The following is a 27,418-nucleotide window of genomic DNA, read 5'->3' as shown; positions in this document are numbered from 1 at the left end:
GAACCCGTTACACCTTCTATAGCGTTTTTGCGCCAGTGTGCGGCGATTTTTTCTCTCCTCGTCTACCGATTCTTCCGACGCATTCACGAACACGCGCCTCTACGCTCGCTCGCGCGCGCGTACCATCCTATCCCCGTTCAACAGTTCACCAACTCGCAAACGCGTGGCCTGCGCCCATTGACAATGATCGCCGCTTGTTAGTTATGTACGTGTCAGTAGACTGCGAATGGTTATGCAGATTTTCATTTTTATAGACCAGCTCCGAGCTAGCGAAATCAAATAGAATTTCACTTCGTCTATTAATATATTTGACACTTTACCTACCGGAAGCCTATTAATAGGATTTTTAATAATTGTGCTGTGCCAAAAGAAAGCATAGAAATTTTCTTTTACATTGCTATCTTAAATGAAACTATTAGATGACGATATTGTTGGTGACTTGTTAGTTCACAATGAAAATTGCTGTCGCTATTGAAGGTTCCATTAAAAAGTGTTTAGCCATGTACCATAGATTTTTTAAAATTATGCAATAATCACCGCCGGTCGGTAATGTGTTAATACACCTATGCAGAGCTAATTAACTTGCAAGCTATCTATACATGTACATATTTGTAGAATTCAATGAACCTTAAGTCGGTAGACTCTTTTCCAGGATTGCAAGGGTGCGGGATTCGCGTTCTCATTTCTCGATAAGAAGAAATGGGGTTTTTCAGTAGTCAAAACGCTAGATAAAAGATCGATCTAGGCCGCTATCGCCCTCAAAAGTCCTGTTTTGCCGTTCTCCAAGCGTAATTTGCATTAGCCGGAAGCATACAAGCGATTTCAAGGTGACACATTACGCATCAAAAACGTTCTGACAAAGTCAGTTTCATAATTAATTTCATCGTCGAAATAAAGCGAAAAACGCTCAGAACTTTTTACTTCACCTAATACACAAGCACATTCGTTCGATTCCCCTTTTATCTCGCCGGGCCGGGACAAAGAAAGGTAAATAATAGGCAAGCCTTGGCTCGCACGTTTCTTAAGGCCACCACCACACCGCGCACCGGCCTGCCCGAGAGCTCGAAGACAGTGAAACCTGTTTCTCGGTGTGGTCGCGTGCTCCGTCGTGTAGCACCTTATGCGTTGTGCGTAACCAGGTTCTATTTACACGACGAACCCTAGGCCAAAGACTCGCCCCAAGGAAAGGGACCCCGTAATCTTTGCTCCATTCAAGAGAGCGCACCCTTACTCCGTCGAAAACAACTTGTCGAAAGGAATTTGTCCCCTACGTCGCCACGGAAGACACGAATTTCCTCGCACATGAACGATTGATACGAATCGTTTATACGACACCGATCTGTCATAAAAAAAAAAACGAAAACCAGAAACGAAAACGAAGGGTTTCTGCTTCTAGAAATATTTATATGTGCATTTGATGTCAACGGATTTGTTACAAAAAGAGAGGTCAAATTATGGGTAGCTCAAACAAACACTTAAAATATGTATACATAGTATGTATGTATACAGGGTGAGTCCGAAGAGAAACAGAACACTTAAATATCTCCGTTACTTTTCGTTGTACAAAAAAACTTCTTAGGACAAAGTTACACTGTTGTTTGAAGGGCCACATGTAACGGTGTAAGGGAAAACATTTTCGAGGTCATTTTTTTATGAGATTTCAAGGTCATCGATATTTTTTTAAATGGAATGAGGTATTTTGTAATACATCAATCGATGTAACTGGACATTCGTTATAAAAAAGTACTAACCTATGTATGTCGAAAAGTTAGTACTTCGCGAGATATTTCAATTTAAATAACTATAAAACACCATTACTGTCGTACTAAGACGTCACACAAGTAAGCAAACGCTAAACATCAATTTCAATATCAAATCTTTAACTTCATTCTCAACTTCAATTTTTCAATTTCAACATTAATTTCAATATCAACTCTTCAACTTCATTTTCAACTTCAATTTTAACTCTTTCATTTCAACTTCAATTTCTATTCTTCCATTTCGAATAAGAGCATATAAATTTTAGGTGCAGCCTGCTTCAGCCGTCTAGTTTATACGATAATTAAGAAATAAAATCCCGCGGTATTTTGGCGTCTGGATAGCATAGTTGAAAATAGAGTTGAAAATAATTTTGAATTACAATGTCGGAAAGTATGTTCCACTTTAATCTTCTCATCATAATTTTGACATCAAAAGGTTAATTATTTTTATATTTGTAGACAAATATAACTTTAAAAACGAAGATCTTTTTATTTCCTAAAAAAATTAAATTATTTGGTCTTTTTAATAAAATTGTATTTATTTTTCATGAACTATAATAGATCTTGACGTGCGCTGGAAAAAAGTATTCAGAGTCTTACATCGAAAAAGTATTAGTTCAGGAGTTATTAATTCTGTCCCGAAATCCCCTATACAGAATCGAACACTGTGCGTCGTAGACACTGTCATGAACCCTCCCTTCGAAGGGAATGAATGGGAAGACAAAAATCGAAAGGAAAGAAGAGAAGATGCGGAAGGCCTTTAAGTCACCCTACGTAAGTATTCGGGTGTATATGTATTCACCTTACATTCGTACACGCGTAAACGTTCTTACGTGAGCTCGAGTCATGAATGAAGAAGACGTAACATGACCGGATGTGAGAGAAACCATACGTCTCCAACCTTCGTGTTATCGCACGTGTTTCTGCAGCGGTAGAACGTTGATGGCGAATAATCATGTTCTAACGGTTACGGGTTACACAGAAGAACGAGGTCAAACCACATTCTTTAATTGTCCGTTATAAACATTTGCAAAAATTTGACAATGTGCAGCCGCATGTCATATATTTGTAATAATAACGCCGTAACATGGCTGACTAATGAAATAACAGCTAGACCACTAGCCCTATGAATTAATCCCATCAATTTCTGAAAAATATAAACGTCAATTTGAATCCCGATGCAAGCACAATGTATGTAACCTGATAGTTTGAAAAGGTTTTAGATTTTAGATAGGCATCAGCAGATGCTTACTCGCGGGCATGGTTAAATAAAGCAAAAAATCGTGGAAGAAAAACTGGAAATATGGACCCCGAGGTAACGTTAAAGTGGCGTACCAGTTTTCAGAAAGGTGATACTAGACAAACGAAATTTCGGCAAGTATTTATCTTGCCGTGCAGATACGGTAGCGGGGATTCGAGCACTATTTCACCCTTGTATCGGCAGGGACCAGTAAAAGGGGATGCCGAGGGATCGAGAAACAGGACGAGAAGGGCAGAGGCAGGGGCAGGGGCACGGACAGGGGTAGAGGGGTGGCGCGCAGCTGCCTGAACTCAATGTCACAGCTTTCCGACTTACAATGCGAGCCGCCACAATGCATGATTTTCGGCATTGTTTGCATCCTAAGGCTGCACGCGCACGGCCACCACCAATGGATGCATTCCTGCAGCCCCGAATCCCGAATCCCGAGTCCCGTGTCCCGACTGGCGGCGCGGCGCGGTGCGTGGCGTGTGGCGTGTGGCGTGTGCCACCACTCCAGAAGGAGAGATCGACACGAGCCAATTCATTTCTTCGGTCTAGCAACCTCACCCCTTGCGCTGATTTCAATATCGTTGCTAAAACCCTATAAAACGAAATGTTTCCGTATGTCTGTGCTATACTACCCCCGTCTGCCGTTCCGTTCCCCTCACTTTTCCTTCTTCCCATTCTTCAACATTCACCCCGAATACGAATCGTTACCTGTGCTCAACTTTAAATGTATAACAGGAACGCAAATTTTCAGTATTTGACCTACGACGGGCGCGAACCTAGTTAGAAACGTGATTAATATTTTTAGATGTAATGTTTATACTCTAGAAATATTAATTGATTTCATTTTTTAATTACTTCTGCACAATGCTCAAGGTTCGTTCATCAATGCCTGACAGACTTACAAAATAAATAGAACGTAACAATTTTAAGGTTAGCTCTTAGTTCCTCGCAGAAAAAACGTCGGAAAAATCGGTTTTTATTTCTTTTTAACAACGGCGCACCAAACCAAAAAATCTGAAAAAATTCATGAACAATACCTATAACAATATATCGCTACTGTAAAAATATAAATGTTGTCACTCTAGAGCTTCCTTGTGAAATCTGCATTTTTTCGATTTTTTTGAGGTGTTTCATTTTTTACAAGCAGGATTTTCACTTTTTTGAGGTTTTTGATTTTTCACAAGCAGGATTCTCACTTTAAAAATCTGAAACCGATTGCAAAGTATGTATTTGGGTTCTTGACATGTGCCAGATTTTTCTCAGAATTTCGAAACGTCATTAGCTAGGAAAAATAGCCCAAAAACTGATTTTTCGATTTTACCTCATAACTACCCTCCCGATCGAGATACAGGGTTGAAATTTTGCACAGTATGTTTTTTCTTGTGTGGTGCCTTATCGAATGGCACATCGTCGATAACTATCTTATCCGGCTATACCTCGAAGAATTTCTTCTACGTAGAATTTCCAAACGGAACACAGAGTACTTATCAGAATCCGGAGGCTTCCTCGAATTCGAAATGAAACGAGAAGGCTACAAAAACGTCGTTTTAAGTACACGCGTGGACAACTATATTTCATACACTTGCATGTACCATAAATAACTCAAGATCTGATGTCTATTAATAACCGGTGTGCGAATCATAAAGCGTGTAGTTAATTGACTCATACGTGTAGCTATTACCGGTTATCATCCGGAGAGAACACATTTTTCGAGCGCGAAATGACGAGGCTCGTCCTTCTTTAAATTAACCACCTGTTTGGTGTTCCTGGCGCAGCCGTGGCTCGATCGCTGTGATCGAAAACATTAGAGCTCGTGCGTGCTCCGGATGGGATTCGAGCAACACCGATAATCATACTGAGATACATTTATCTGCATACTAAATACGTATCCAATCAATTAATAGCTAAGCATCGTAATGCTGCACGCGTTTGTGCACGCCAACAATAAGCCATATGGGCTACGATGGAACAGAGGCGGACACAATCTCTCTTCCTCACCCCCTATCCCTCTACTCTCTCATTCTCTCACACACATACGCACGCACACACACACACACACACACGCTCTCTCTCTCTCTCTCTCTCTCTCTCTCGATCTCTCTCTCGTTCTCTCTTTTACTTGAATAAACGTACGTACATTTTCTAATTAAGGAAAGTAGGACTTTACTATAATTTTGCCTACTGTAATTTATTCATCAGAATCGTATGTAACGAGCAGATCTTTATGCAGAATAGACATTTTCTTCATCAATTGCAGAACACAGGAACCATATGGAAGATTCGTTTTGTCTTAAATGATTTGAATAAGTTGGAAATAATGTAAACTCCTCGAAAGAATTGAACGTAAATTGAAAGTATGTAGAACACCATTTATTGTACAAATCAATGAAGATTCAATCTAACATTGCAGCTAAGTAATTACTGTTCTGTTAATCGAACACCTATGTTTCTTTGTTTAATTCGGATAATCGTAATTCCAGTGTATTCATTTATCTGTAACGTAACTCTTCATTTTGTACGCAATACCATCACGAAACTCGAAAGTGAAACGGGGAGAGCTCACAGTGAATCCGTCATGAAGAAAATTTATATAATATATCATATAATTCTCTTTGACAGGTGAAAATGTTCAAAAATATTTCCCTTCTGTTTTTTCAATAAAGTTCTACTAGTGAACAATATCATCTGAGCAATATTTAGAAAAATACTTACACATCAAAATCAAACATATTCATAGCTTTAAAGTCATTCACGTTTAACAATAAGTTTTAAATACAGAAAATTAATTATCTCGGAGCAACAAAAGTGTAATCTTGTACTTGTGAGAGACATTTATGTGTTTCGTTAGTTCTATATCATTATTACATGCGATCTTCTTAAATAAAATACTGTTTTGAAGTTCAGTAAGTGCTATTCAAGGATCATTGAAATTTTAAACATGAAATTATTTCACTCGCAAACATCATATTACAATATTGAACGTCGCCATAATTGTACACGAACTATCATCAAATAAGACGTACAGTATGTATACAGAAAACGATATGCGCGCGCTACACACACAAACCTCGATATTAGCCGATTCGTAACATTATGCGGTAATAAATTGAGATTCCCGTCCAGTGTTCGTGATGTATTTACATAGATCGAGTATAATCTTTACTAGTCAGTCAATATTTACTCCTGCGTTGGGGCTCGCTACGATCGAATATGTTATCGAAGGGAAATGTTTAATGCCTATTCACGGTAGTCCATCAATATAATTACACAGTACCAGAGCAATTAACCAAAGTTGTTTAAGGGCTTTTACGGTCACCGGCGCAAAGACTAGTCGCCATATATCCTTGTCATTGCTAGACTGCGGATCTCTGTGCAAAATAAAAATTGCCTGCATCAATTACACTGTCCAACAAATTTCAACTTTTTTTATGTTCCCTAATTACTGTTGAGTCCTCCTTATAAAGTTTTTTACGCTGATTCCGAATCTGTCCTTAATTTTCCCCTATACGCACAGTTTTTGAGGAACATGGCTTTGAAAAAAGAACATATTTTTCAACTTTAAACAAATATCGTGATGTTATTATAAAAGATATTGAATTTTTCTTTGCAGTTTTTTTTTCTTTACAATTAGAAGTCAAAGACCATAACGAGAATATGTATTAGTATATGTATAAGGACAAGTTTGTAATTGGGCAAATAGAGCTGAGGCTCTCCAACGCCATCTTTATGTATACATATAAAGTAAAGAGTAAACCAGTAACCAAGTCCACAGTTTTGTAATAACATAATAATCGGATACGATATCTAAATAGATTTCGGAAATGCTTTTTGTACCTTTTTATTTGATTATTTTACGTCGCTTCCGCAACTGCTATGGTTATCAAGTTTTTCGTACCTGATCGGCTGTAAGCACCGGCTTCTGTCCGGGAGCAAGTGCAAAGATCGGGGCACATAATCATCTTTGTGTTTGCTCTCCATGGTTTCTTTGTGCCCCCTCTAAGAAACGAGCATTGTTCGGTGGCACGCGTCTGAACCTGAAGATACATCTTAGTGAATGGACCTCGGCCCCTTACTATTACTACGAGCGCACCTCAACCGAGGGCCGCGCGAAGCTACGACCCAGCCGCGATATCAATGCAACCTGTTTCCTTCTGACGTTTGCACTATGACGTCACCGGTCTTACGAACACACGCATCTTCGAGACTCCGAGCTAAAGGTGCACGCGTGACGTCTTCGGCAACGCCATTGGCGTAACGACGAACCCGACAGTTCTTACCAACGATTCTACCGAATTCGATCAGACTTTGCACGGTATCTGCAGCATTAATTGCAGCCACTCGAAACGTACAGAGTGAAATCTCGAATTTATTTATAATTGTAAGTACCATCTGAGAAAACTGAATATAACGTTTACTTTGGATTTACCTCGTAAAATCCTTGGAAATATCCTTAACGATAACAAAGTTAGAATTAGTAAATATCAGTTAACATTCGCTAATGAAATTGTAAGTTTCAACAGAATTATTTGTTGAAGATAATTGTATTTTTCAAGCGCAACAAGTCGTTGCGTAGCACGGCAGAAAGAACGTGTATTAAATTGAACGAGACATGCATAAACGCGCTTAACCGTAAAAGGACAATATGGTTATATTTTAAACCCAAAAGTTGCAAATGGATTATTTGTAGTTTGCTGTGCTTTTCAAAATTATATTAATCAAAAGATATGTGTATTCATTGATTATTATCCGCAGAAAGACAATACAGTCCGGCCAACGAAAAGTTGTAGAGGGAAATGGAAGGAACACAATTTTTAACTTTGGGTCTTTCTCTGGACTAGTGAGGAGGTAAACATACTAAAAGTCCCCACTCCTAGAAGGTAGAAGGTCCCCTTTTTCGGTTTTCCGCGTATATCTCGGAAACTATGCGTCCTAGCGATAAGACCATTCTATATAAAATTAAAGCAGACAAAATGTGCTACAAGATTGACTGCATTCAGTTTTCCGCTATCTCGCATAGTTTTCGAGATATCCGCGCTCAAAGTTCACTAATTGTGCTGAAGCTAGTCAAGTAAGACAAAAATGTCTTTTCAGCACAATTAGTGAACTTTGAGCTCGGATATCTCGGCTACTATGCGAAATAGCGAAACACTGAATGCAATCAACCTTATAGCACATTTTGTCAAATTTAATTTTGTATGGAATGGTCTTATCGCTAGGATACATAGTTTCCGAGATATAAGCGGAAAACCGAAAAAGGTTGACCTCCTAACTATTCCAAACAATGTCCCAAAGTTAAAAATTGTGTTCCTTCCATTTCCCTCTACGCCCCCCTTATGAGCATTCATTGACTGAGCTGTAGCTCAGACGAATGTCGCGTGCCTCTCTAATTCAACTATTTCTCACATTAGAAATCGTGTCTTTGGTATAATCGGGCCGCTTCGACAAGTTCACGCATTCCTACAAAAAGTGCGGAGCAATAATTATAAAAATTCTCATCAGCAGCTTTGCTTTGGAAATTTCAAATGCGTACACATGTTTCCGTCGAGATTGCTACGGTTTGCAACCACCAAATTTACATTAGGATGTTAATAGGAAGGAAAAAAACAAAATTCCAGTTCGCTCGAGAAAGAATCTTACGAAAGTCCCGTGAAATTCCATTCGAGGTGGAATCCGAATGAATCGGAAGGATGACACGACTATGTTTCCATGGTTGTTTCGTCAGGAAATAATCGACGATTAGCAGCGTGGAATTCGACGGGAATTCGGCTGCCAGGGAAAGATATTCGAATCGAAAACTATAATACCTAAGCCTATGGTTGCACCCCCGGGCCCCTAATCGCGGTGCCAAGCACGCTATGAAGCCACGGTGGTCTTTTCACTAGGCTTTTTGTGCTGGTGCATTGTCGGAATCAAGCTGCAGCTGCCCATGGAAGAACCCCCATACGCGCCCCCATAAGAGAGCCACGTCATACCACCTGGCCTTATCTGCATGTGTGTACTCGAGAGGGGGTCGTGCACCCTCCCAACTTTAGGTACACACCGGGCGCGGGACGCTTGCGGCGGACTGCCGCGACGCCGCGCCGCGCCGCGCCGCCTCTCCTCTATGTGCGTACAGTGCGTGTACCTATACATAGACGCGCGTGTCTCCTGCCAGAACTGAGAAGCACGCTGCACATTGCACGGTGTGTATACGCTATTGGTATTGGTATATGTATATCGTCCTTTTTCCATCGCATCGTCGCATCGGTGTGCTCGTGCCCCGTGTGCACGCGCTGCGCTCTCCGCTCTGTGCCGGCACGTGTGCATTTTCACACACGACAGCGCCCGGCGTTCGTGAGCGTAACGAGCACGCGCCGCACCGCGCCGCCCAAGCACGAGACACTCAATGCACCGAGAATCGTTTCGGGGAAGGATTTGTTTTGGCACACCAACGCGTAAACGACCCGTGATTCTTACGCTTGATCGTCGGCGATCGTTTCCTACACTCCTCGACGAAACGACAGCGTACTATTATTCATTGCTCGAACACTGCACATACACTGCCGCACGAAAGAAACTTTAAACAATTCTGTCTAATACATTCTGTCAAGAAAGTACCGATCACATTTATCAAGCCCGCTTAAAAGGATCGTTGTAATTCTTTTTGTCGAAAAGTTGGCGCAACTGTCTTCTACACATACTCGCGCGGAGTTTGAGCGTCACTTGTCATTTAGTTTGTTTACAGCGCGCCATTTTGTCAGTTCGTCTCAAGCGTGTTTTGCGATTTTTACAATGGATAAAGTGGACATTCGTTATAAAAACGAGTACTAACCTATGTATGTCGAAAAGTTGGTACTTCACGAGATATTTCAATTTAAATAACTATAAAACACCATTACTGTCGTTCTAATTGTAAGACGTCACACAAGTAAGCAAACGCTAACATCAATTTCAATATCAATGTCAATGTCAATTTTTCAATTTCAATATCAACTCTTCAACTTCAATTTTTCAATTTCAATTTTTCCATTTATTTCATTCCAAATTACGGTTTGAAATTTTCATCACAAATCCCACTCGATATGTTGTATGTGGCAAGGGGTTAATAACAAATGCTTAATAATTCGATAGTTCATTGATCACTTCGTATTATTACTCAGTTGATACCATTATAATGGTATAGCATTTATTTTATTGCGATGCCATTTCATCGTGGTTGTTATCGATGATCGACAGAGTGTAACATTTGAAAAATATCACTTTACGCGATGTACATAATTGAATGATATACTACGCTTCCATTAAATAGCTCGTACCGATATTCTTACCTATTATTCTAATTATTATGTGATCATAGTTTTAGAGTTTTCTCGAAATCATGCTAGTCGCGTTTTCATGCATACATATTAGTAAAACTCGACAGCCGAGATTTAGGACACATCCAATTACAACCATATTTATCCTAACAATAACAGACTACACACTTATGGTTATCCTCCAAAAGCACGGTCACAACGTCAAATAAAACCATATTGAAATAATTTATTTCGCAACGGTTATTTTCTATACTGCTATTTGAAAATAAAAATAATTTTTATTCATATTCTGCTATATGGAGCATATGTTTAAATGAACAACATTTCGAAAATAATGTTCTCAAAGAATTAATTAGAATTTTGCAAATTAACGGAGCTACAGCCCGTTGGCAGTTTTTAAACGACTCATTTTAATCAGAAAAATGCCACAAATAAGTTGGTGAAAGTCCCATACAAAAATAATGAAAAATAAAGAAGTTCTGTAATTGGATTAGTAGTGGTTCCCACCGATATACCCGACTCGGTATCGGATTACGCGGCATGTTTACACTGCTCGCTCACGTTTTCATAAATCGCGAATTAAACTGGTAAATACGATCCAAACCGTATCATGTTGGGTATCATTTTAATCAGAAAACTGTCACGAAAGCGTTGCCGAAAGTTTGATACAAGAAATAATTAACGATAAACAAGCTATCATTAAATTCAACCATAACTGCACGTACGATTCCATCAACATTCACTGAAGAATACTTCATCAACTGTGTTACCTTTTCACACTGTATATCTTAATACATTTTTACTCGGGGTTCAATACCCTTTTGAATTATACATATACATATTTAAATATCGCACATGATAATACAAAAACTCAAGGTCACCTTTATATCTCGATAAAATACGAAGATATCAAAGAACTACTGATCACATCGCGTATCTTATTCAGGGACTTACACCGGTTTCATACTGCTATTTTTCGGTATCATGCCGATCTTTTTCGATTATGTCTTCACAACAAATCTAAGAATATTGTCATGTTCTTTTCAACGTAAAAAAACTATTAACGGCTGAAATGAATTTTTATTTAACTAGTGCTTCCGCCAATCGATGCAGAATATTTTTATTTTGCATTAAAAAATCCGTAGTCTAGTAACAAATCTAAAGATTCTTACACCTTTCAATGCCTGTCGTTTTTTTTCGCAACGCGCGCAAATGCGTGGAAATTTTGTAAAAGTTACAATAAGTAAAAGTTACAAAAGTTATAATTTTTCTTAAAAAGTGTCAGTTCATAAAATATGTCATAAAGTGTGTGAAGGAAACGTAAACCTACCATTTCCAGTCACAGCCATACTGATAATATCATATACATATGTATGTATAACAAGATGCTAACACAATTTATGCACACTTCAAGAAAGAACTCGATATTTTCAGGTTATAATTTGTAGCAATTGACTAACGCAGAAAAAGAAAATGTGGTTACTGGAATGTTGACAGTCTTGCCAACAATAATACGCGGTGATGTGATTTACTAATTTTGCTTTTGTTATTGTAGTATGTATACATATCAAACTATCATACAAGTATAAATTTTAACAGATTTACGTTAGAGTTGGTATTTCTAATTTAATCGCGCTAGAACTGACTTTTAGACCACAGTGCGTTCAGGCAAATTTTTAAAAAGTTTCATTACCGTCAATCACGTTAGCCATTTGCAATTAATTGACGTCACTGTTATTTATAATCAACGTGGTAAAAGGATCAAAAGGTGAAGGTTAACTGATTTGTAATCGTCAGAAACATTTTTCTACGCAATCAGAAAATATAAAGAAAAATGCAAATAGATATTGAAAGTTAGACATTATGAATTAGAAGGACTAATCAAATTGCCTGGATTAAGACAAATCAGTAGTACATTATTGTGCTGGGTTTTAATTTTGAATTACACTTTTAGAAATTATTACGGAAACTTATTACATTATTGTAAACGCTTATTGCAAACACATACACATAGTATGTATATCATGTATCCGCCATTAAACAATGATAAACGTGCATAATTCTTATAATACAGGACATGTCGATGTTATGTTATCATTTGAATGAAAAGAAAGAACTATTGAACGCTAAAAAATACTTTTTACTGATTAAGCATTCATCATGTGTGGAGAATATTATTTAACACAAGATCTCACTCGGTGCGCTATCATTGCTCACCATTGCTATCAACACACACACTAAACACCTTAAAACCATGTATTTTTCCATTTGACTATTGATATAATTTTGATATTCTCTGTACAACTCGCGAAAATTAGCGCTACAGGATTTGATCGTTAACCCTGTCGCACTTGGAACAGCGCAGCGCGGCGGTTTTATGCGAACTAAACTACTAAACCGATAAAAAAAAACGAAATTGTTTGCATAGATAAGTTAAGATTTGCTTTGAATTTGATTGACATAGAAAATGCGATAGATATGTACTACCTATGTACATATAGTCGTTTGTCGATAGTCGCTACGCAAACTGCTCCGAATCTATGCCGTTGTTCTCGTTCTGAACACATAAGAGAGGCCGGTATCTTATCTACCGGCACGCGACCACCCTCTGTAATTCAAGATTCGGCAAACGCTCGCATTCGGTGTCCCGATAATTGTATTTGCTCAAAGCCGGTGGAAAAAACACAGAGCGACTGATTACGTGTAACTTTTAGATTAAACAACCATAATCGAAACTCGTGACTACGCTCTGGTCGCATCGCGCGAGAAAATTCAATTGGTCGCGAGCTTCGTGTACGTGTATAAAGACCGTGTGAAATTCTAAGCTTTTAATGTTCGATAGCATTTATCGGTATCTTAAATCCATAAATAATGTACAAGTCAATAATATTATTTTTGTCTATGTTCTCACAACAAAGAAGATTATTATTAATCTGTACATCATTGCTGACGAGATGTAGTTCGAGAAAGTACTACACTATGCGCCATACCTTAAATCTTTTAAATTTATTCAACATAGAAACAATTCTATTTATTATTCCATATGAATAAATATGTATAATATAAACAATTATATTTAATTTTCAATTAAGTAACTTAATATCAAATAATAATAAAATATTATAAATTATTTTTATATTATATTGTATCGTATCGTATCGTATCGTATCTACTATACATTACTTAATTAATATTCTTATAATATAAATGTATGTCGATTAAGTGACACGCACACGAATTCGAAGTACATTAAAAGTAAACATTTTACTTCCAATATTAAATAAAGATCTATATTATATTTGAAACCAATATTTCATTCGTAATATGAAAGGTGTGTATATCTTCCAGCATATTCTGGAACAAATATTTTTCCATATTAAACGTTAAACAAAATATTTCCTGCATATTAGAAAAAAAAATTCTATTTCTAATATTACATAAAGAGTCTTTTTATAACGAGAAAAAATATTTTTTTCATAATATGAAATAAATATTGTCTGTATATTAAGAAGAAATATTCTGTTTCTAATATTACATGAAGATTCATTTTATAACGAGAAAAAATATTTTTCTCGTAATATGAAATGGATATTTCATGCATATTTAAAAAAGAATATTTGCTATTAATGTAAAATAAATATTGTATGTATATTTGAATATTAAAAATAGATTGAATCTCTGTATACAATATTTTGTGCTACTGGGGATATTGGAATAATCCCCACGCAGCGGTTTTATTTTTGCTTTTTCATAGTTGCTTAATCTGAAAGCACGACGCTAAATTTTTTCTGAAGCTTAGTACCCTCTTATTTCATCGTTGATAGCGCTCATGAGCGTATATGCTCGACATGTGGCGAATGTATTTTCAATAATGGGACTTTTAGAGTTCCCGTTGTACGTGTCTATGCGAGTCCTATTGCGTATTTACCAAGGGATGCTGGTGCTGGTGGACAGATGCGTGCATGTCTGTAAGTGGATGCGCTCTCCTTTTGCACATACAGAGGCTTTCCTTTTCAGTGATTTTCAGTAGTGGTTCGAATCCACTGCGCGCACATAGGTACATATCCACTCTGACATAGGTATTGTACATATGTAAGAGTATACAGATTATTTCAGAGAATTGGTTCACTACAATTAAAATTAAATATGAAGTTAAACTCCTTTCCCGTATCTGTAACACGTGTACAATTTAGGGTAGTCCTATATGGGGCGAAAATTTTTGAAGTAAAACTTCTTTGTGCTGAGGGGGCTACAATTTTCTAGCGTTACCGAAGTGACGAAATTTCGCGAATACCACGAATAGTTTGCCAAGTAACAATTTCATAATTGATTAACTAACTTTAAAGACTTGATTGGTGAACTTTTAAGATTGTAGAATGTAAAATGAAGCCTTGGCTACATTCCCATTTCAGTTTTATGGAGGTTTGATGCTTAAATTGTTAGTTATTAACAAATTTTGGAGAAGTGGTACTACGTTATGTATGTATATCTGTCCTTGTCGCACAGTTCGACCCTCCTCGTCTTACGCATTATGGGAACTTCCGAAACAATCAGCCCGTGCAACAGAGTGTATTTACAATGTACTATAATGGAGAAAAGAATATTGTTTCAAGAATAAACAATCTTCAAGCTCGATGCGGCACGTTTTCCTGTTGTTCGATCGATCTAAGGGGTGTCCCGAAAAAATTCAGAGGTTGAAAAATAAGTTCCACCCTAACCCGTATGTGTCCGACGCGACACAGAGCAATCGACGTGTAGCATGTACATTTTTATAAAATCCGAGGTACGTCAAGGTGAGCAGAATTAGTGAAACGTTTGGGAACACCCTAACGAGCTTCTCGTTCCACTATGTATAAATGCTATAGATCTGTCTGAGCAGTTTCGAATAGCCCGCAGAACGATGTTCGCAGCGGGGTTTCTCGAACCACGATCCTCGCGTCGCATCACGTCGACTGTTCTTTTCAAAAAGTGCATTCAATCGTCCCGAGCGTTGGCCACGATAGTAGAATGCTTGCTTGCATCGCAACTCAAAATATGTGCGTGCATTGACCGCAATTGTAAGACATTTTCGAAGCGACACGAGTTTTCTGGAGATTCGCAAGTGGCGGCTACATTGCCCACCGAATTAGTACGTAAGTATACGGGCACGATTTCGATGCTGCCAACCGAGACGTTTCGAGAACGTCTTTTCAATTTCGAAAACTACAACGGATCTACATCTCGTTCCAGTACCAGCATTGCTTCGGAATAAATTCTGTGAGAGCAGAGTTGTGCAGAAATACAGTTGAATTATCCCAGGAATTATAGTTACAAAGTAATTCAATTACATTGTAATTCAGTCGTATTGTAATTAATAATTCAGATCTCCATTCAATTAAATTACAATGTAATTCATAATTGCGATTGATGTATTAAAAAATACCTCATTCCATTTAAAAAAACAAAGTTGACCTTCATATGACCTTTACGCGTCCACTCACGAAGAAACTAATAACATCAAAATATGCTCCACTCGATACCATTCTTCAAGCCTCGCTGCTGAAACATTTCTTGCTACGAGTAACAATAGCGAGAAAATCAAGATGTCGAAATCGGGTGGGACAGCCTGTATAATATGTTCAAGGAAATAAACTTATCGAATAAACTCCCCATAAATGCATCTTTAACACGTTTTCCGCTTACTTAGTAACTGCATATAAACATTGAGCAAAGTCGAGAAAATTTATTTCATAAAACAGAGACACTGGGAAGTGTGTGCTATCTATCAGCGCAGAAATGAATTTTTAAGTATCCTGATATACATATGTATATGTATAATATAAATTCCGTTGCCCAAAATAAAAAATATTAAATTTTCAAAAATCGTACATTGTTTCGATAGGTCCCGCAGTTCTGACATTAGTACATAAACGGTGTTAGAAAAGAAACGGTTTGTACAAATTCATCGGTGAACGAGTATAAATATTATTCCGATGAAAAGAAATGAAACTCACGACTTGAAAGACAGTTGAAACCGTAAAGAAATCGTTACAGTTATTACGTGCTAGAACGAAGGGAAGAAGATTGATTGATTGCCAGTCTGGTACCCTACTCCAACGTAATAATAATTTGCCATTAAAAGTTCATTTCAGCTGGAATTTTAATTGCAATTAGGTCGGCGTGCCTGCCACTTATCTCGTTACAAATTAAGTCGAAGATCACATTGAAAGTAGCGTACCGGATGTGAGGTTCCATCGACTTTTCCACGGACGAGCGGACGAACGAACGAACGAACGAACGAACGAACGAACGGAAGAATGGACGAACGAAAGGTTAGTAATATTCTTCTGGGAACACTTTAAGATTTGATGAGAAGGCTGCCGCCGTCCCGGTAACTTTCAATTTTGGAAGAAGGAATGAGAGAATATGAAAAGAACGACGAAGACAGGTGGCGCAGTAATTTTTAATACTTGCATCGGTAAAACTTGATACTAATATAACCGGTTATTTCCCAACATCCTCGTCACTTTTGCTCTTTGTCACGTAATTACGAAATATTAGCTTCCCGACATTCTTCGCAGTTCTGTTCTCATGATCGAAATGTTTGCTCTACGCGGGAAATGCAGCTGTTACAAATGTAATCAACTCGTCTCGTTTTAGTTTCCTTTCATGATATCAACGAGAAAAACGGGCATACGGTGATTCGCACCATTTTAGTTTGTCCTCGATTAAAAATCGTATGGAAAAACTTGAATTTCTAATGTTTAATAAACAGAAATTACATTAATTTCAAATTGTGCTATCTTTTCGTCCCAGAGTGTACACAACAGATTCGAGTTTCACGTGTTATCGATGACTGTTGATAAGCATTTTGATGTATGCGAAAGATTAAAAACATGCACGGGGTCGGGTAGGTGTGGTGACGTCGATATTTCACGCATACCGAGATGTAATAGACACAACAATTTTAAAGGAGGACTGGAGAAGCCGGCGACGCGGCGCGACGCTACGGTAAAAAAGAAGATGGAGAAAGAGAGAAGGAAAAAAACTCTAAACGTAATATTTAATATCCAGATCCTAATTATGAACTACGAGGTATTAAATGAAGCCCTTGATGCCCCCCGGTAGTAATGGCACTTGTACGGTGTCCTATAGTGGATTACTTTACCATAGTACCTACCTATATGCCGATATACGGAGCAGCTGCCCGGAAGAGCGACCACGACACTTCCTTCCTGGACGCCTCCTGTCTAACTATACATGTATACTTTCTACGGTGTCCCTGCTGCCCCATGCTCTGGAACCCGCACGAATGCTGCGAACGATATTCGTCACCGATATTCTTCTCGGATATACTGTCTTCTGTCTTGTTCTACCATTCCTCTGCTCCTGCTCCCTCTACCTATCTTTTTTTTTTCACTCAAGCTGAAACAGAATCAAGAGGCGATCGATCGTTAACGCGTTCACTGCGTACTACACGCGTAACAAACAATATTATGTATTTCGAATATTAGTCCAGTCAACGAAAAGTTGTAGACTGGGAAATGGAAGGAACACAATTTTGAACTTTGGATCTTTGTTTGGACTAGTGAGGAGGTAAACATATTAAAAGTCCCAACTCCTAAAAGATGAGTGGTGTCCAGGGGGGCATGTAGAATGTCTCCTTTTCGGTTTTCCGCTTATATGTATCTCGGAAACTATGCAAGATAGCGAAACAGTGAATCGAATCAATCTTGTGGCACGTTTTGTCAGCTTTAATTTTTCGTATAGAATGGTCTTGTCGCTAGGACACATAGTTTCCGAGATATACGAGAAAAGCGAAAAAGGGGATCTTGTACGTGCCCTCCTGCACCCCGCTCACCTTCTAGGAGTGGGGACTTTTAGTATGTTAACCTCCTCACAAGTCCAAACAAAGACCCAAAGTTAAAAATTGTGTTCCTTCCATTTCCCTCTACAACTTTTCGTTGACTGGATTATTTCTCTTTCAACGGCGGATGTTTAACGGCGATGCTTAATTGTTCATACGAGTATTTATTGCTTCTGGGAAACGAATGTGCGCGATCCCCTGTAGAATTTGTTACTTCTTTATTGAGATTTTACGATGTTCCGTATTACCCGCGTACATAATTCAATAGTTATGATATCATCCTGCATGCGTCTATTTATTTTATGCGAAAGCAACGACTCGAGTGCAGAAAGTGGCGAGTGGCGAAGCATTGATACACATCATGAAGCATGCGTAATGCTTCTACTGTAGTATGTTTATTGTTTACTCTACGTCACACCGTCATCGTATTACCAGACTTTTGCATCGACTAGTGCAATATAATTACAAAAACAAAAAGAGAACGTAGATGTTGGTTGCGTGGATAAACCATAATAAAAGATTGATGTTATGACAGTGGCGCGTTACCAACGAAAGGGGGCCCCAACTAGTTATAACGCGCTACTGGATCTTATACTTAGCACGAAATATGACTGGTTCTCGAAAACAGCACAGATGAATATGATTAAATAAGAAACAAATTTGTATGAAATAGAAAAATATTTTTGCAAGGCTTTTAGCAAAAACTTGCGCACAGGTTCGATCTAAAATCAAAACAAAGCAATTTTGCAATTTAAAAGATTTTTCTCAACGTTTCGATCCAAGTTTAACGTTCACATGGTTCAGTTTAGTTCGTGCCAGCATGGAATACAGTTGCAAACATTTATAAACAATTTACACATGGCAAGTACCCATCATTATGTCAATGGAAACCGTGAACTCATCCATTTGTCCCACCTGTACAAGGAAATTACACCCCCTCATGTTAAACTGTGAATCGCCGCGTACCATTACCATCCCCTTCTCCAACGAGCAATACCGTGGGAAGAGTTTGGTGCTCGCTCATCGATTGTTTTCCCAAAGGTTCAAGAGAGCCACCTCGTAAAAACATTCGAATTTGAAAGCATGTGGTAACATTTCACAAAGACTACATTATAAAGACACATTACCGAACACTTTCTCAAAAATTAGACTTTCGGTAACATGCAGTTTTCATTTTCTCATTACTATTAACAGAGTCGTGTATTCGCTTTTGTCATTACTAGACTGCGGATTTTATACGTTTATGGGAAAAATTAATAGGCAACATTTAAAACAGTGGAAAGATTACAAAAATTTAATATTTTCGACTCTATTTCTTACAACCGATGAAGAAAATTTTTATTTTCCATAAAGATCCGCAGCCTAGCCATTATATAAAAAATTTTTGTTTAGAATGATCGTCATTCATGCAATCAATCTTATAGCACATTTTGTCAACTTTAATTTTGTATGGAATGGTATTATCGCTAGGACACATAGTTTCCGAGATATAAGCGGAAAACCGAAAAAGGTGACTTCTACGTGCCCCCCCTGCATTGTAAACAGGTAGTTAGCGAGTACCATTTTTATTTCATGAAGGTCCTTTGATAACAAAATATCGTCGGCATTCAAATTTTAATATGTGTCCGATAAGTGACTTATGAACGGGAGTATACGTATACGTTACCATTATAATGGACTCCAGTTTTCTGAACCTCAGCTCCTGTTATCAGAACTAATAAGTACAGGTAACGAGCCGAGGTAGAGAGAGAGTTAGCGAGACTCTATTATACGAACCACTCAATTATGTAAATTGTCGTGTCTCCCAATTTGTTGATACTAGCGGAGTTTAAGCTCTTTAAAAATGTACACGTATAACTCGTGTAGTTTTTATTGTTTTTAGTTTTAAAAGATGATTTAATTATTCGAATTAATTACTATTTCCGATCGGAACACGTATACTAAAGTAATTGATCGATAAAACGTGTAGCGTACATGTGGAGACAGACCGCATCCTGGCACGTGCCCACCGAGGATCCTTTTACGTGCTTCTTCCTTGCCCGCCACGCTATTCATAACACGGTCCGCTACACTCGAGACACGAGACACGAGACACGAGACACGAGACACGAGACACGAGAGACTCCAGGTGTATGCGCGTAATTGTATAATATAATATTAGCTGGTATATCGTATGCGTCTTAACGCTATAAAGTTTCCCGAAGACCATCGCACCTCGATAGGCATTCCGCGCGTGCTGATACTCCTATGACACGTTACAAAAAGAAGAAAGAGGCTCGGGATTCCCGTCTTTCCCGTGACATGACGCAGCGGAAACTACACATATTAGTAGGGGAGCAGCACGATAGTACACACGGCCATTTGGAAAATGAGTTTGTATGTAACACGATTTGCTAGACCGTTAAAATCATCGGTAAAGATTACCGCAAGATTACGAAATTTTCTCGTCACCCTCAATGTTAAATGCTTTCGGCGCAACGGTTCGATCGTTTAGTTCTAATTATGAAGCAATTTTGCTGATTATAAAACAAAATCAACGTTTCGATCCTAGTTTGGATCCTTTTCAAGAGTTATTTGAATCCCTTGATGTAACAATCCCTTTATTTACAAACGTACCAATTGATGTAGCTTTACAGATATTAGACTGTCGTTGCGACGAAATAAAACAACATACTAGCATACAACATAACGAATTTCGTCATGCTGTTAAGTTTGTATTGGAGCCAGATAGCATACGACGTCCATAGACTCCTAACGCTTACGTCTTTAAGACCATCAACAGTGTGGTTTTTATATACCCATAATCTAGCAGTATTAGCATTGTTATTATTTGTTCGAGTTAGTGTTTTTGCTTTAATTTCAATTTTTCAATTTCAACTCTTCAATTTTTCAAATTTCAACATCGATTTCAACTCTTTGATTCCAACTTCAATTTTTCAATTTCAACTCTACAATTCTTCAAATTTCGATTTCAACATATAGGTGTGTTCATCAAGTTGCGTGAACCACCCAGTGTATGTTAGTTGATTTGACCAGCCAAATAATTTTATTTTCAATTATTCGATAATTATATTTGAACTTCAAATGAAATCCAAATAACTTTTCATTTCATCTGCCATTTGATCAAACAATTCGTAGTCTTCAAAATTCTATTTACATATTTCGTGTACTAAAGAACATTTTTAAAAGCGAAAGCGGCTAAAGTTCAACCATTAAACTACAAAAATCAGCAATTCTTTTACTAATTTAATTTCATTACTTCGATCAACTCTTCTTCTTTCGAGATGAAATTATTTATTATTTTATTTGAACAGTGTAATTAAAATAAAAATAATAAAGAATTTCGAATACAGCATTGTTTGAAATGTCAATTCATTTGAAATGAATTGTGCTATGCCCAACTCTGCTATAGGTACTGCACACAACCAAAAAAGACTGGTCCACCGAGGGTGGTTAGGGGATAGGAAATTAATTCCCTAATTTGTAAAGCTTGTACCACTTTGCCGGTAATAGCCTTGTAACAGATGCGACGTTAAAAGTGAAATACATAAATAATAATGAAACATCGTGTACGTAAACGATTCTAGACTTTCTGACGGTTACACTGCCTATGTAAGTGCTGGGAATATTATCCTCGGCGACAATCCAGTAGATTAGTTCTTAATGCAGCTCCCTCGCGGCAACGCAGAACCGCCGCGCCGCGCCGCGCAATTAAACGAGTCTCGGATGAAAATTACCAGCGTGACCACCACTCGATAGAGATCTTATTACGTATACTTGCTGGTATACTGTCGTCTAACACGAAGGCTTTCCACGATGATTGTTTCGTCAGAACTGGCACAGACTCGTTCCATATTAATCCACAGTCTTAACCGAAAATAGGAATCTTTTTGAAGATCCACGTTGCTCGCTAGCCTTATCGTTAGAACACCGCATTCATCTTTCTATTTTCAATTTATTCGTCAATGCTTTAAACCAGATAATTTGTTTAGCAAATACAATGTTAATCATTCTCTGATTAAAATGACACCAAACACGATATAATTTCAACTGTATTTAGTGGTTTAATCGACGATGAAAGTTTCGAAGGCAACGAAGAACAGCGAATGGGACATTCTTTGAACTGTGCCGTCTGTTCTTCTCTATGTATGTTCGGCTCTCCACTGACAATGAATCTCGCTCGGCGCGGTCGGCGCGGTCGGCGCGGTCGGCGCGGTCGGCGCGATATCTAGACGCAGTCATAAATCAAAAATAGTGTCTGGGCACGATCGTTGTCTGCTCAAACCCCCTGCCAACGAAGGACAACGAAGGAGCTTTTACTGTAATTACCACTACATATTTTCTGCAGCGAAAATGTAGCTGGCAACTACACTTTCTAAACGGCATACATTTTTTTGCGTAATTCTAATAAAATCTATTTTAAGGTGAAACGTATTATTTGAAAATTTAATATTTCCGAGCTGATAAGTTAATTCCACGTTATGCCACTAATATTCAACTCTTTGTCGTAAATCGAATTGTACCGTTTTCCCTCGTAATCCTTCATACACATACAACGTAGTTATCACAATACAGTACGCTTGTGTTAAATTATATCGGAGTGAAAAGAGAAACTTTCGACATAATTTGCATGCAAGAATTCGCTAATCTCAAGGAGAACAGCGAGTCTGTGAAATAAAACGGATTCCGATAAGGTTTCATAGAAAATAAAATGTTAACACTTCTTAGGTTGCATTTTCCCTTTGAATACTTGTTTGTCGAGTGACTATTTTTACCGGTGCACCACGGAAAGTTAGCCAATGGCCTTTGCTCGCGTTATTAATTACGTTTTTGATATGAACCGCTACAATTTTCGAAGAAAAAGTGGGTAAAAGTTGTAAGAAACGGGTGTTACATGTATGTGCGTCATCCGCTCGAGAAAAGAAAACTTGCAGCCTCGGTTTCGTTTAATTAGTTTGGTAATCGGGGCCTGGGATCACCTTGTAAAAATTTCTCTCGAACCTTGTAGAACTTCATAGCAGTTTTATGCCTTGGTTGATCGCATGCTAGGCTCGGTCGAGACCAACAGTTTTACGGTACTTTATACTTGGCGCGAACTTATCGTTAATTGCTTATAATAATGCAACGCTCGACAAGCTTTTGATGAAACCCGTATAAATACGTTGCAGCAAGATTCTCGACTCGGTTTTATTTCTTCACAGGGTTCGGTCCGACAAGTTGGTTAACCAGTACGATGCGCAGCATGGAAACTTTGATGATGCAGATCAGCTTTCGGCGTTATCGGAACAAACTTTTCCTACCTATTTGCTCTGGTCTTTCATTTTACAAAGAAATTATACACCATCGGGACGAGCTCTTTTCATTATCGAACCCAATCCAACATACAGAACGTCATTTCCATAAAAAGAAGCTCTGATATTAACTATTTAATTTAATGATGCTTTCGGCGCTACCGTTTCGATCACTTATTGTTAGTTAGTAAATCTAGCAATTTTGCAATAAACTTTTCTTCTTTCCTAACGTTTCGGTTCAGTGTCGAACCTTGTTCAAAGTTTATTATATAAACAGTAATTATATTACTTTGGTTTAATACATTCTTTACACACGCGGGAATGCTTCTTACAAGCGTACGTTCTAAGTGTTCTAACGTCTGACAATGAGCACGAACCAACCTCGGCTTGGCTCGGTAACGCTCGGGTTGCCTCGGCATCCCTCTCATACACACATCACAGAGATTACTTCTTAACAAAGAGAACTCATTGAACTAAAGTCAATCTATGTTCTGTTTACATATTCGCAGGAGGTATGTTGGACACGCTACACAGAGTTTCCACGCTAGCATAATCTTAACACGAGAAATTAAAGATAGCACGCGTGTGCTATCTTTTTCTTTGGGAGTGTAGAAATGATTAGAGTTTGTGTAAAAATGCGTTGATACTATGATTTCGTTAATAATTGATTTGAGAAAGTTTGTCTTTCGAAAACCACGACCCAAATCTACTCAGAAATGAAATATGTTCATAGGCCTGAACATACATTCGGTATCTTTGTTCTATTCACCTGAATCACTAATTACCGCTATCATTCTTCTTTGTTGCTGTATACGTAATAAGTGGCCCCTTTTGATCGAAATTATCGTCCGCTGGGAATGTGATCGCAAAAGCGTTGCATACCATTTAAGAGAGACGCGTATGTACGTGTACTGCCCCGCCGCGCCGCGCCGCACCGAAAATTACAGACCATCCACCGTGAAACACGGTGGACTTTATTTCCGTAAGAGTAATACATCATTTGTTTGCTTTTATGATACATTCTTGGCTGTGGAAAGAACGTCATATGGTACAGGTGTGCAAACGTCACGAATATTCTTGTTCCTGTCCGGGCACGCAAGAATAAACGATACTATTGAGTTTTATTAAACATCGTCGCATAGGGGAACACGGTCATTTAAAACGTTTATTTTAAATTAAATTGTACGACGCCGCCAGTTCACCCGTGACTACTGTATCATTATTTACACTTAATAAGCGGTCTCTGAAAACACGTAGAAACTTCTGCGACGCTGCATTCTTACTTCATATTATTAATAGCCATTGCTGGAAATATTTATTACTGCGCTCTCGAGTTGCTCAGAAGTAATCCATAGAAAATTCACCGGACACGTCCGCGTAATCATTTTTTCCCATACACACCTTCGCATCTCCTAAAAGCATAGCGAACTATTATTACTACTTATTTTTGGGGGGAGAAAAGTATAACTATTTATTTTTGGGGGGAGAAAGAATTTAAAACCTCGAGTGCCCACCACAATTCCCAGATCCCAATCCCATCGAAAATCTTTGGACAATTTTGGATGAGCACATTTCTTTAAGTACTCGTACTAACAAAGAAATTATTATTTTGTTCACACTTTCGAATACTTCGAACAAAATCAATTAAATACGAATGCTAAGTCATTCTTGTAAAATGAAAAAGAGTTCTATCCTTTTGTAACCAATATTTCTGTGGTTGTCAGGAAAAACGCCGCATGTCAAAATTTCGAAAAATTCGAGTTTATGCATTATTTGAGCTTCTAATTATTGTAATCACGGATGCATTGCAAGTATACCAAAAGCTAACATCATGTTTGACATGTTTGACTATCAAAAGTGTAATCACAAAAATGTAGAATTAAACTAACTTTTGTCCACCGAGTGTCTTTACTTGTTTCTTTATTTTGAATAAACTGACAATTTTCTTTCCTGTTTTGTAGTTTTCTCGCTTTAGTTTGTAAAAATTGTGGTGGTGTTGTGTACATTATATGTATTACTATCGACAGTTTCTTTTGTTCAGCACTGAGCGTTCAATTTTCAATGTAAACAACGTCTGAGAAACAATGTCTTATTTATTCAATAGCGTCTGCGGTAGGGGTATAGTGATCCGAAATTGCTTCTAAACAATGAAGATGATAAAGGGATCGATGAGTGTTCGAAAGGGGCCCACTTGTTGCAGTCACCGCTACACGGCTTGTCAGTATGTGGTCCAGTCAACGAAAAGTTGTAGAGGGAAATGGAAGGAACACAATTTTTAACTTTGGGTCTTTGTTTGGACTAGTTAGGAGGTTAACATACTAAAAGTCCCCACTCCTAGAAGGTGAGCGGGGTGCAGGAGGGCACGTACAAGATCCCCTTTTTCGCTTTTCCCGTATATCTCGGAAACTATGTGTCCTAGCGACAAGACCATTCTATACAAATTTAAAGCTGACAAAATGTGCCACAAGATTGATTCTATTCAGTTTTTCGCTATCTCACATAGTTTCCGAGATATCCGCGCTGAAAGTTCACTACATATAAATTAGGGGAACGATGGGACAAATGTATAAGTGTTGGGGGGGATTTTGTTAAAAACTAGCCAAAATATTGTATTAATTCAATAAACAATTTTCGAGCTATATCAATTTGTCTCGTTACTTATTGAATGACCCTCGTACAGTAGTTGATTGAGTTGCGTGCTACTTTCTGTTACCAAACTGCAAGTCTAATTAAGGAGCTATCCTAAGTTCTACATAATAATTGTTGAAAGTAAGCTGTAGTCTTATTGTGCGATAAAATAGAATTCTAGTCTGATTGTAATAAAATTCTTTCCTTGCCAATGAAAACTATGTTGTCGAAACTTCTGAAATGATCCGTTCGGTAAGGACGAGTGGCGGTTGTTTTTTGAAAACTTACTACATATAGCCAAAAGTACAATCTTTATAAAGCTTAAGTTTGAAGTCTGGAGACGCTACGTTGTTTAGTATTTGTTTGACAGCCACCAATAGCATTTAGCGAGAAAGAAAGTGTCGTTCGATCAGGACAATGCACCAGTTCACACATCAGTTCACAAATCAATGAGTTAAAGTTCGAATTGCTTCCTCACGCACCCTATTCGCCAGATTTAGCCCCCTCAGACTATTTTCTCTTTCCAAACTTGAAAAAATGGCTCGGTGGTAAAAGATTTGCCAACAATGAAGAGGTGGAGTCTGCGGTTGATGGCTCTATTTTGAGGAACTCGAGGGATCTTACTATAAACAGGGTATCGAAGCTATTGAACATCGCTGGGAGAAGTGTATCGAGCTAAAAGGAGACTACGTTGAGAAATAAAGTTATTTTAACCCAAATTTTTTGTGTTTTCTTTGTTAGGTGGAATACTGGTGGGACTACCCTCGTACAGTATAAATGTAACATGTGTATAATTAATCGCTGTGTTGAACGCGTATCTTGTATAGCCGTGTCGTTTATTGGACGCATAAGCGCCCATAGTATAACATTTGAAAGGGTCACTGAAAGGATTGTAAGTTTCTACTGTCACCTATTTGCTGGCGTCAAGTTCTTTCTGTATCGGACGGCATGCAATAACGATGAAAAGCGGGCACGTCGTCGCGTCGTCCCACGACAGATAATACATAATACAAGTTCGAGATGTAGGCAGTTTACATACGTGTGACCATGGGAGCTGAATACGATGCCAACAATAGCGATCGCGATACGATAGAGCCACTCGTCAAACAAAAAAGACACTTCGGTAAAGTGTGGACGTCTGTGCTCTCTGTCCCTAGCTAGGCACCACCTGTTCGTGGGAATATTACTGGGCAACACCAGCACGGGAATCCAGTGCATAACGGTTTCAATGTGAAAAAAGAAACTCGTACTCCGCCGAAAGGGTAAATCGAACTAAATCGCACCGAGAAACATGGTATTATGCCTACAAAGTGCTCCTGGTGTTGTTTCCCGACTAACTGCGATAGTTT

General features: G+C 38.2%; 1 protein-coding gene across 2 annotated transcripts in view; it reads right to left on the bottom strand.

Annotated features, from left to right (window-relative positions):
* LOC143215938 (uncharacterized) overlaps positions 1-27,418 on the bottom strand; it is a 95,677-nt gene that overhangs the window by 55,160 nt on the left and 13,099 nt on the right. For both annotated transcript variants that reach the window (XM_076438568.1, XM_076438567.1), the window contains exon 3: positions 17,464-17,708. The gene's annotated coding sequence lies outside the window, so the exon portion shown is untranslated. The remainder of the gene's footprint in view (positions 1-17,463; positions 17,709-27,418) is intronic.

Source organism: Lasioglossum baleicum, chromosome 14 (assembly GCF_051020765.1).
Source record: "Lasioglossum baleicum chromosome 14, iyLasBale1, whole genome shotgun sequence".
NCBI lineage: Eukaryota > Metazoa > Arthropoda > Insecta > Hymenoptera > Halictidae > Lasioglossum > Lasioglossum baleicum.
Note: the sequence above shows the minus strand (reverse complement) of the source record. Positions and strands in the feature narration are given on the sequence as shown.